An 11320-nucleotide genomic window follows, 5' to 3' on the forward strand; every position below is an offset into this window, starting at 1 on the left:
GAATTTTGAGAGATGTTAACTGTGAATTGTGTTTTGTGTAGATTGTTTTTTGTTGTTGTTGTTGCCTGATTCCATCTTGTGACAATGATCAACTGTGAGCTTATGTGAGCTATGGCGAGCCAGACCGTGATTTGGTGAAGGGCCTACTGTGCGTTGTACTGACGTTCAACCCGAACCTGTTTGCATCATGGAATTCTTTTCAATTACAGCTAAGCTGTTACTTTATACGCACACTACCCGGGTAGTAGGGAAAAAAGGCCTTACATATAATTTAACTTTAAACTACACACACATCAACTTGCGAAGAAACCAGGAGGACTTTTGGACACTTTATTTTATTTATTTTCTTTTTATTCTTGGACCTTTCATGCACAACCTGGACTAAATATTACTTTTCTCCATTTCAGATAGGGTTGTGTTGGAACGAGACATCAATACATTACCTAGCTCTTGAAGTATTTGTTTATTAAATGTTCTGAGTACAATACATGTGCTGGCTGTTAGCTGATTCACACTATTTGGCCTAAAGTTTATTTCTATGCTCCAAAGAGTCAAACCTAGTCCTCTACTTCTCTACTTCTCCTCTACATATTCAGAGTGATACAACACTTACAAATACAATTCTGTTTTGCATTTTAACAGTAACTATGTAATTAATATTCTTTTTATTAAAATCAAGCATACATGGATCAATTTAGTTCTTAAAGCATTTTAACATTATATTAAAGAAAAACTAAAAGCAGTAACAATTTAAACAATATATTTTATTTTTGAACTGATGTTTAGCTGTTTTTTTTTGTTGTTGTTGTTGTTTTTTAAGTGCACATAGTGAAAGCTATGTCATTGCAGAGCATGAATTATTGTAGAAAATGCCCTTTCAACAATTGCTGAAAGATAATTAATTTAACCAAAGACAAGGGCCAAGATTTCAACTAAAAGGAACAGTAACCCCATAATGGAGACTTCAAACATACTTCAACAACTTTTGTACATGAACCATGTGAAAGAAATAAAGACAAACTGGTTTATAATAAATGAGCAATGCTGGTTTTAAGTTGTTTATGCATCCTCTGATATCATTGATTTAATTTGCAGTTGATTTCATCTAGGGATGTGTTGCTCTGATAAATATGATTGAAGATGGTTTAAAAAAAAAATCTAACATTTCATTGAAGTAAAAGAATTGAAAGTGAAAATCACACATCTCCAAAACACGTCGGCCACAATGATTGGCATCCTTTTATTAAACACTTTTCACAACCTCATTTTGCCAAGATAACAGCTCTGAGTCTTCTCCTATAATGCCTGGTGAGTTTGGAGAACACCTGACAAGAGACCAGAGACCATTCCTTCATATATAATCTCTCCAGATCCTTCAGATGTTGTCTTTTGAGTGTAGAATCTATTTCTCAGCTGCATGCGCAGCATATACCAGGCACGACTTCTTTGTAGAAATCAAGCGTAGCGTTAGTTCTGGCAGGTCACGTTAGTCAAGCTCGCATCAGCTGACCCTCAGCTGATCCACATCTACCTATGAATAGGACGCCTATCACCATATACATAAGCTCCTTCAGTATTACCCAGGTGAAAAAGACGTACTGTTAAATGTATTAAAAATGCATTAAAGTATATTTGTATTGTACTAAAAACATACTCAAGTACATTTTTTATATATTTAATAGTACGTCTTTTTCACCTGGGTATCAGCAGCTATCGCGTTTCTCAGGAGCTAATTAAATGGCGAAATTCGGCAGGCAAACAACATCATCTCACAAGGAATCGTGCTATCGGGAATTTAGCAAGAGGAATTCGTTCCCCACAAGGATTTCACCTCAGATTCATCTTAAACTTGAACACGAGATTTGCCGCATTGATCATAAGTTGCCTGATTTGGTAGTGACCTCAGTCTGCATTGCTGTTCGCATCGCTGCATTATTGACACAGGACTCGACGTGATTCATTCTCCATTCATCTCTGAAAGTCTTCACAAGCTAAGCTAAGTAATGCTCATTGCTAAAATCTATCAGGGTTTAGGCAACATGCTTGTTGCTAATGCTATACGTGTGGCTTAGGCTATTCTAACTTAGTCGTTTTAATTAAAATGCTCTTGCTAGGCTTATGCGATCATATGGCTATGTGCGTTACTATGTGTTGTCATTTGCAACTGATCGCGTTGCACACGCTGTGCTTTTAGAGCTATGCAGCACAGATTCAAGCAGCTGTTTGATATGAATTAATGCATGGTGCAAACGGAAATATTCTGCTGTGGCACAGCTTTAAAAAAAGACAGTAAACGGTCACAGTTCAGTTGAGTCACTTCGGACACGCTTGGTCTATCTAGTTCTTGGAAACACGTCGTTCTTAAAGCTACAGTGTATTGTATTTTACAGTGCTTTCATTTTAATGCATTGTTTTTTTAAAGGGCTTGCATCTTTATAGGCTGAAATTCAACATGGTGGTATATTTAAGCTGTGTATATGTAAAAATAAAAAAAATAAAACTATTATTGCAACACTGCTTGTTCTAAGGCTATATAGTGGCGATTAAAAACGTACTCGGTTACTAACGTAACCTCAGTTCTCTCTAGAAGAGGGAACGAGTACTGCGTAAGTATCTTACGCTAGGGGAAAACTTCTTTTCCACGAGATATTGAAGCCAAAAAATTATCCTATAATTTTGTATTAATGCAAAACGCGTTGCAGCAGCATGCAGACGTGGGCGAGACAGCTCGCGCGCCCATTGGCTGCTCTGCGGCAACTGCTCTTCCTACCGAGCGAGGCCTATAGTGACGTCAGACCAATGAGGGCGCTTCGCGCCCACTGCGTCATGTCCCGCCGAAACGGGCGTGGCTTAGGCCTATAAAAGGAGGCTCGGGGGCAGCTGATCCCTGGTTTTTCATCGCCGAAGCGAACCAGAGTGTGTTGCATGCACGGCAAGATACGCAGTACTCGTTCCCTCTTCTAGAGAGAACCGAGGTTGCGTTAGTAACCGAGTACGTTCTCTTACGAGAGGTCTCTCGTACTGCGTAAGTATCTTACGCTAGGGGACCCAATGCAAAACGTCGTGCATGCTGGGATCTAACACTAATAAACCTGAAGGCGAAGCCCAGGATTCACAGTGCATAATCACCAAGGGAACTCAAAGAGAGTCCTGGAAAGAGGAGGGGGAACCACTCTATCCATATACAGCAGCGTTCATAGACGCAAGTGTTTATTGTGACATCACACAGACAGGGCGGGATCCGGCCTGAACTGATGTGGGAAGATGCGGGTCTTACGCATTTGCCCATAGCATATACAGTCGGCAGCGTGCAGCGCTCAGCGTCCTCAGTGTCCTGAATCAGCGAAACAGACAGCACTGATTCGTTTACACCGACAACAGCTTGGCCTGTAAGGCGGGAACCTCCAGGTTATAAAACCTTATAAATGTAGACGGTGAGGCCCAGCCCGCCGCCATGCATATGTCTTGCAAGGAAATCCCGCTAGACCAAGCCCACGAAGAGGCCACGCCTCTCGTGGAGTGCGCTCTGACACCCAACGGGCACTGTAAGCCCTTGGCAGTGTATGCCAGCGCTATGGCATCAACTATCCATCTGGATAGGCTCTGTTTCGAAGCAGCCAGTCCCTTGGAACGCCCGCTGAACGAAACAAACAGCTGCTCTGTCTGTCTAAAAGCAGACGAGCGAGACACATAAGCCCTTAGCGCCCTAACTGGACAAAGAAAGCTTGCGTCCCCTTCCTCGTCAGAGACCGGTAGGGCGGACAGGGAAATGACCTGAGCCCGAAACGGTGTGTTGAGGGATTTTGGAACGTAACCATGCCTAGGTTTGAGTATGACTCTCGAGTCATTCGGCCCAAACTCCATGCACGCCGCGCTCACAGAGAGCGCGTGTAGGTCACCTACAGTATGCGCTTCACTGAAGCGAGAGCCAGTAAGAACACTGTTTTGAAAGACAGGTGTTTGAAGTTAATCGTTTGGATAGGCTCGAATGGGTCACCTTTCATGGCTTCCAACACCGTAGAAAGGTCCCACACAGGGACTGAAGGGGGTCTGGGAGGATTCAGCCTCCTAGCTCCCCTGAGGAAGCGGATGACTAAATCGTTCCTTCCTATTGACTGACCAAGCGTTGATTTAGAAAACGATGCTATGGCCGCCACAAAGACTTTGAGCGTGGAGGGGGCCCTGCCCTTATCCAGCAGCTCTTGAAGGAAGGAGAGAACCTCCGTCACCCCACAGTTTAAGGGTGAAATGCCCCGAGCTGTGCACTAGCCGGAAAACACCGACCACTTTGAGGAATAGAGCCGTCTGGTAGACGGGGCTCTAGCCTGAGTGATAGTATTTAGCACTCCCTCTGGGAGGTCAGCGGGTACCCGTTGAGCGCCCATACGTGAAGGGACCACAGCTCCGGGTGAGGATGCCAAATCGAACCCCTGGGCTGAGAGAGGAGGTCCCTCCTCATTGGCACTGGCCATGGGGCAGTGTCCGCTAGCTGCATCAGAACTGGGAACCATGGTTGGTTCTTCCAGAGCGGCGCTACGAGCAGCACTGAGCATCTCTCTTCCCTGATCCGTTCTATCACCTGAGGCAGGAGAGAGACGGGGGGAAAAGCATAGAGCGGGCAGCGCGGCCACGCTTGGGCCAACGCACTCTTGCTCTTGGAGAAAAATTCCGGACAGTGAGCGTTTTCGTGAGACGCGAACAGGTCCACTTTTGCTCTGTGGGTGTAGAGACCATTCGCTCGCCGGAAGGTTGTTCCTGGACAGTCTGTCTGGCCCCAAATTCTGTAGCCCAGGCATGTGCACTGCTCTCAGCGAGCGCAAGTTGCGCTGAGCCCATAACAGGAGGCGTTCCGCCAGCCTGTATAAGTTTCGGGATCTGAGACCGCCCTGGCGATTATGTAGGACACCACCGACATGTTGTCCGAGCGGACTAAGACGTGGTGGCCCTTTATCTGAGGACAGAAGCGCGTCAGCGCATTGTCCACTGCCAGCATTTCTAGGCAGTTTATATGTTGAAGCTTTTCCCGTTCTGACCACTGGCCAAAGAACGGTCTGCCCTCGAGCAGCGCTCCCCATCCTGAATGTCTAGTGCGCGCTGTGATGACAGCCGCGCTATCATAGACTGCGAGTCCAGTTCTGTGCCCAGAAAATATATCATCTGACTGGGGATCAGAGAACTCTTCGCCCAATTGACTCTTAGACCTAGATTCTCGAGGTGTTCGAGTAAAACGGTCCTGTGCTCTACGAGCTCTGAGTGAGATTGAGCTAGAATCAGCCAATCGTCCAAATAGTTCAACACTCGCATGCCCCGGAGTCTGAGGGGCGCGAGCGCTGCGTCCATGCACTTCGTAAATGTACGGGGTGCTAGGGACAAGCCGAACGGTAGGACTGTCGAATCTGCGCGAGGATTTTTCTGGTCGTGAGCATTTTGAATCGGCGTTTCGCCAATGCTTTGTTCAACTGTCTTAGATCTAGTATGGGTCTGAGACCCCCGTCTTTCTTCAGTACCAGGAAGTATCTGCTGTACAGCCCCCCTTCGCTTTGAGCTTGAGATAAAGGCTCTATTGCCCCTTTGCTCAACAGTTTTGATATTTCGGCTCGAAGTAGGTGTGCTACTTCTGTTTTTACCGTGGTTTCGACGCGCGCCGTCACACGGCGAGGGCGTCGACAGAACTGTAGTGAATAGCGCTGCGGGCAGAACGGCTGCCCGCTACGGTGTTTAACCGAGTGAGGGAGGGCTGGGCGAGTCCCGTAGGACTTATAATGTCTGTGAGTAAGTGTGGGCGCGGGGGAGCGGGCACATTTACTGCTTCGAGCGCACTGTCTGCCTGAGCAGAGTGAATGCGCACAGGTTTCGTTTTTACAGAAACCGTGAGACATGCAGAACATAGTGTTTGTGGGCACTGGGCAGTGAGCACGTTTACTATGTTGGGTGCGCGATCGACCTGAGTCGATTTTATGAGTGCGGGCCCTATGTGAAGGGCTGTGCTTGTGTGTAGGGATGGGCACTGGGCAGTGGGCATCTTTTCTACACTTATAGCACCATCGGTTCTGGGTAGCCGTAAAAGCGGCGTTTGTGTGCAGGCAAGTGGGCTGTGTCTCCGACTTGTTTACTGCAGAATACACTGGAACAGTCGCATTTATCTGGAACTGAACGAGCGAGAAGTTGCCATAGAAACAGTGTTTGGGTGCAGGCGAGCGGGTTGTCCAACATGCTCGTTGGCTGCAAAATACGTATCTGCAGTCGCCTTCAAGGGAACTGACATAATGAAAGCATTGACAGCATAATTTTCACTGCTGGTAGACCCGGGATCGAACACGCGTCTCTCGCGCAAAAGACTAAGAGTCTGCCACTGGGCCACAGGGGAAGATACATAGTCAGTCAGTTAGCGCGAGTATTCGCCAGTGACGCATGGGAACCATAGAAACGGCGTTTGGGTGCAGGCGAGCGGGTCGTACAACGCGTTCGTTGGCTGCAAAATACACATCTGCAGTCGCTTTTCAAGGGAGCTGACAGAGCGAAGCATTGACGGCATAATTTTCAATGCCGGCAGACCCGGGATCGAACACGGGTCTCTCGCGCAAAAGCCTAAGAATCTGCCACTGGGCTACAGGGGAAGACATATAAGCATTCTTTTAGCGCGAGTATTATCAGAGAGCGTCAACATGCTGGCATTTGTTTGCAGGCGTGCGTGTATTACAACATGCTCGTTCACTGCAATACTGACATTTCCAGTCGCCCGAACTTCAGAGGGGAATGAGAAATGTGTGAGAAAAAGGAGGTCGGTCCGGCCGAGGCGGGACTACAAACACTCTTTTCCCCTTTCGCCAGTGACGCACGGGAACCGTAGAGACGGTGTTTGGGTGCAGGCGGGCGGGTTGTACAACACGCTCGTTGGCTGCAAAATACACATCTGCAGTCGCCTTTCAGGGAACTGACAGAGCGAAGCATTGACGGCATAATTATCCGCCGTCAGACCGGGATTCGAACACCGGTCTCTCGTGCGAAAAACCTAAGATTCCGCCACTGGGCCAAAGGCTTCCAGATGCACGAGAGCGTCAACATGCTTTCATGCATATAAGAGAGCGTCAACATGCTTTCTTCGGCGTTTGTTTGCAGGCGTGCTTGTATTAAAACAGGCTTGTTTGCTGCAGTATTGATATTTTCAGTCGCCTGATTCAGGGAACTGGGAAATATGTGAGAAATAGAAGGTCAGTCCGGCCTAGGTGGGACTAAAACACTCTTTTCTCCTTTCGCCGGTGAGTGACGCGTGAATGGGGCGCAGGGGCAGGGTAGCTTTCTTGTAACGTAAAGAAAAACTAACCTCCGGCCTCCCTTGTGAACGGCGCAGTTTGCGCGGCTCGAACAGAGGGAGAGAGAAAGCTAGCCCCGAGACCGTCCGCTCCTGACATCCCCTGTGAACTGCGTGGTTTGCGCGGCTCGAACAGAGGGAGAGCAGGTATCATCCCCCACGGCTTCTGGTCGATATCCACGACGGAAACGACGGAAATGGCGGCAGACCTTGCGGGTTGGGGGAGGTAAAGGGAGGGGCGTCTTGAAAAAGACGTCCGGCTCTTTTAGTGCAATGAGAGTGTGTGTCGCGGCGGCGAGCGCACACACACATGCACAAAACACAAAGCAGAGGAAGGATATTGGTGCCGGATAGCGCAGCGGGAACGGCGATAGAAGGCGGCGCGGCCAGCGACTTCAGAGAATGGCTCCTCCCGCTGAGAAGGCTTTTTCAGACGGCGCGGCTTCTCTCTCCGGATCCAGCGATGCGTGAGCTTCGCTGAAGAGATGAAAAATCAGGGATCAGCTGCCCCCGAGCCTCCTTTTATAGGCCTAAGCCACGCCCGTTTAGGGCGCGAAGCGCCCTCATTGGTCTGACGTCACTATAGGCCTCGCTCGGTAGGCTGATGCAGTTGCCGCAGAGCAGCCAATGGGCGCGCGAGCTGTCTCGCCCACGTCTGCATGCTGCTGCAACGCGTTTTGCATTAATACAAAATTATAGGATAATTTTTTGGCTTCAATATCTCGTGGAAAAGAGGTTTTCCCCTAGCGTAAGATACTTACGCAGTACGAGAGACCTCTCGTAAGAGAACTGCTTGCTTTAAAAGATGTTGCTATTGAAACATGGTTATTTTATTTTTAAGGTTATTTAGCCCAGTCGTTATTTGGAACATGGCTTTGTTTTAGGCTTATACCTGGTGTCATTGTCACATGCTGTGCTAAATTTTTCAGGCATCAGTAATATGCTGTCATTTCAGCAACATTGCTATTAGTACTCAGTGTTGGGGGTAACGAGTTACAAAGTAACGGATTACAGTAACAATATTACTTTTTTGGGTAACGAAATAAAGTAACGCATTACACTAAAAATATCGGTAACTACACTACCTTACTAGACTATAGGAACGCGCTTTCCTGCGTTACCCAAGCCGTGTTTGCCTGCGTGTAAAGCTCTGATCTGTTTAAGTGGTGCGTGCATGCCTGTGTGTGTGTGTGTGTGTGTGTGCTTGCACCGTTGTCATAGAGATCGATTTGAGTGACGTAGCTGCTGGTGCGAAGGGGAGCGGGAAATGGAGACGGAGACGGAGACAGGGGGGTTTCGGCCAGTGGCGATATTCACATTACTTTCAGTTTATTGCTCGAAAGGACAAAATATTCGCGTGAAATGCACTCTATGCCCAGGCAGCAAGTACATTGCCATCGGGACTTCCGGGAGATTCCCAGTGGGCTGACGTGCCTTTTGGGCTGACATCTCATACTTTTTTCTTTTTCTGTTTTTTGTCTTAATGGACCATAAAACTCGTACATCGGCGGCCCATTCGTTTTGCTTAATTGGCGGCGCTGCGCTGGGTTAAGTAAGTGCGTGCCGGTGTAATGCATTAGTTAAAAAAAAAGTCTGCGTTTTTTTTTTTTTTTTTTTTCTGATAGCTGACCGGCCCATGAAACACCTTGGCCCATTGGAACTTTTTTTGATTGACACTGGGCTGGTCCAATCACATCTTTAAACACCTCCCCCTTTGGGCTTTGAGTGAGCGTGCAGTGTGTCAGTGTGTATCTGTCAAAATAGTCTGAGAGATGGAGAAGAAACGCAAGGAATGTGCAGAGAAATAGCGTGAAAAATAGACACAGGCCCTTCAAGCAGACGCTGTAAAATGTGTCAAAATGTTTTCTGCAGCAGCAGGACCTTCATCAGCTCCTGTGGCTGATGATGAGGATAGTGAGGAGGATCTGGACAGAGATGAGAGAGTGTAGAGCAGGGATGGGCAACTTCGGTCCTGGAGGGCCACTGTCCTACAGAGTTTAGCTCCAACCCTGAAAAAATCACCTGCCTGTAATTTTCTAGTAATCCTGAGGACCTTGATTAGCTTGTTCAGGTGTGTTTGATTAGGGTTGAAGCTAAACTCTGTAGGACAGTGGCCCTCCAGGACCGAAGTTGCCCATCCCTGGTGTAGAGCCTGCGGTAAGCAGAACTAACAGTTACTTTCAAAACACTTTACCCAGTAACGCATTATTTCCACATCTGCATAGTTGATTTACTATAAATTTAATGAGACGCATTTGTAAACCATGTTTTCCACCAAAATAAAAGCTTGATGCAGTTTCCGTCAAAATAAAAGATCATGTGCTTATATCTCTTTCAAGTATAGAAATTAGTACAAAACTAATTGTGAAAGTTTACTTTATTTTTCAGTGCATTTGTTTTACAATATATGTCTATTAGTGTGCTATTATTATTATTATGGCCAAAATGCCAGGGCCGATTTTTTTTTTTTTTTGTCCCAGCTAGTCCAGCCCTGATTATGTGTCTTACCACCGCGGACATTTGTCCTTTATCCTGTTGTTTGTGGATTTTACAGTGAGGCATATTTCTTTGTGCAGACATGGAAATTGTTCTTTCATATGGTTTTACATGCCATTTTGTATAGGCTACATTTATAAACACTATGTGGACAGGCTAAGTGATGATAGGGCTATGATGTTTGTCCGTATCTACAGGGTAAATTAAGAAATGGGAAAGTAAAGTAATAAGTAGTGAAATTACTTTTCAAATGCAGTAACTAGTAAAGTAATCTCATTACAATTTACAGAAGTAACTAGTAACTAATTACTTTTTTTGAGTAACTACCCCAACACTGTTAGTACTGTATGGTGGTTGCTAGATCAATGTTATCGAATATGTGTTTGTTACTTCGGCTTGTGCATACTGTCCTCAGCAACATGCTATAGTAATCAAGCATTGTTTATGCTATCTGGTTGCATTGGAAAAATGCCTGTGCTTTATTCTATCTGATTATTGCAACATAATGTGTTTAAGTTACCACATGGTTGTGGCTAAAGCTATCTAGATATCGGTAACATACTTGTGCAAAATACACAGTACATTCACCGCAGAGGTCTGGTATTCAACACTAACAACATTGTAGCTTGATGGTCCTGTGAAGGAGTGTGGAATCATGCGAGTCGTCATCTTCACCTCCACACCCGAAGGAATCCGTAGGACGGGAGCAGTAATCATGTTCATTAATGAGGAAGCACACTGTATGTCATTGCTTAGCTGCGCAGTGCACACTGCATCTGACTCAGAGCTAGAGGGTGTATGTGTGACCTACGGGTGTCATATGACAAAGGTATTGACTCTAGGGTTCTCGACTACGCCACCTGGGGCCTTTCACACCAAGATGTACTTTAACTAGACCTCCAGCACCTTGATTTAGACAAGAGGGCTCTGACACACAGATACTGAAGTAATGACAGAGACGTAGTATTTCAATATAAAAGTACAAACATGTTTATTAACAAATAATTCAATAAAACAGTCTGGGGTTTGTTTCTCCGAATAGTATGGGGCGATACAAATTAAGCCCCCTAGACCAGCCAGAGGGAGGTAGTGGCTGCCACCAGGAATATAAAAGAAAGCAAAAAATAGTTAAATGGATCAGCTGTTTAGGAGAGGTTACCTGTCCTGAAAAAGGAGTGAGGTCGACACCACCCGTGCTGCTGAATCTGCGGCCTATTCACACACGCACACACACACACACACACACACACACACACACACTCATAGGCACAAATACTACAAAGAGTGATCACTGCAAATAGTGAAGTGCACGTTACCACTACAAATACTGTGCGCAATGCGTGAAGAGGAGGGCTCAATCCGGCGACCTATCCCACGAAACAGCTTCAACACTCTGGTTCTCCGAAACAGAGAAGAAAGGATTGATGTTACTATTAAACCAGATAAAGAAATAAGCAAAACTGATGTTAGCGTTACCACAGCAAACTACTGGGGCAGCCAATACCACACCTA

The sequence above is a fragment of the Abramis brama genome (assembly GCF_963993115.1).
Source record: "Abramis brama genome assembly, chromosome: 20".
Lineage (NCBI taxonomy): Eukaryota > Metazoa > Chordata > Actinopteri > Cypriniformes > Leuciscidae > Abramis > Abramis brama.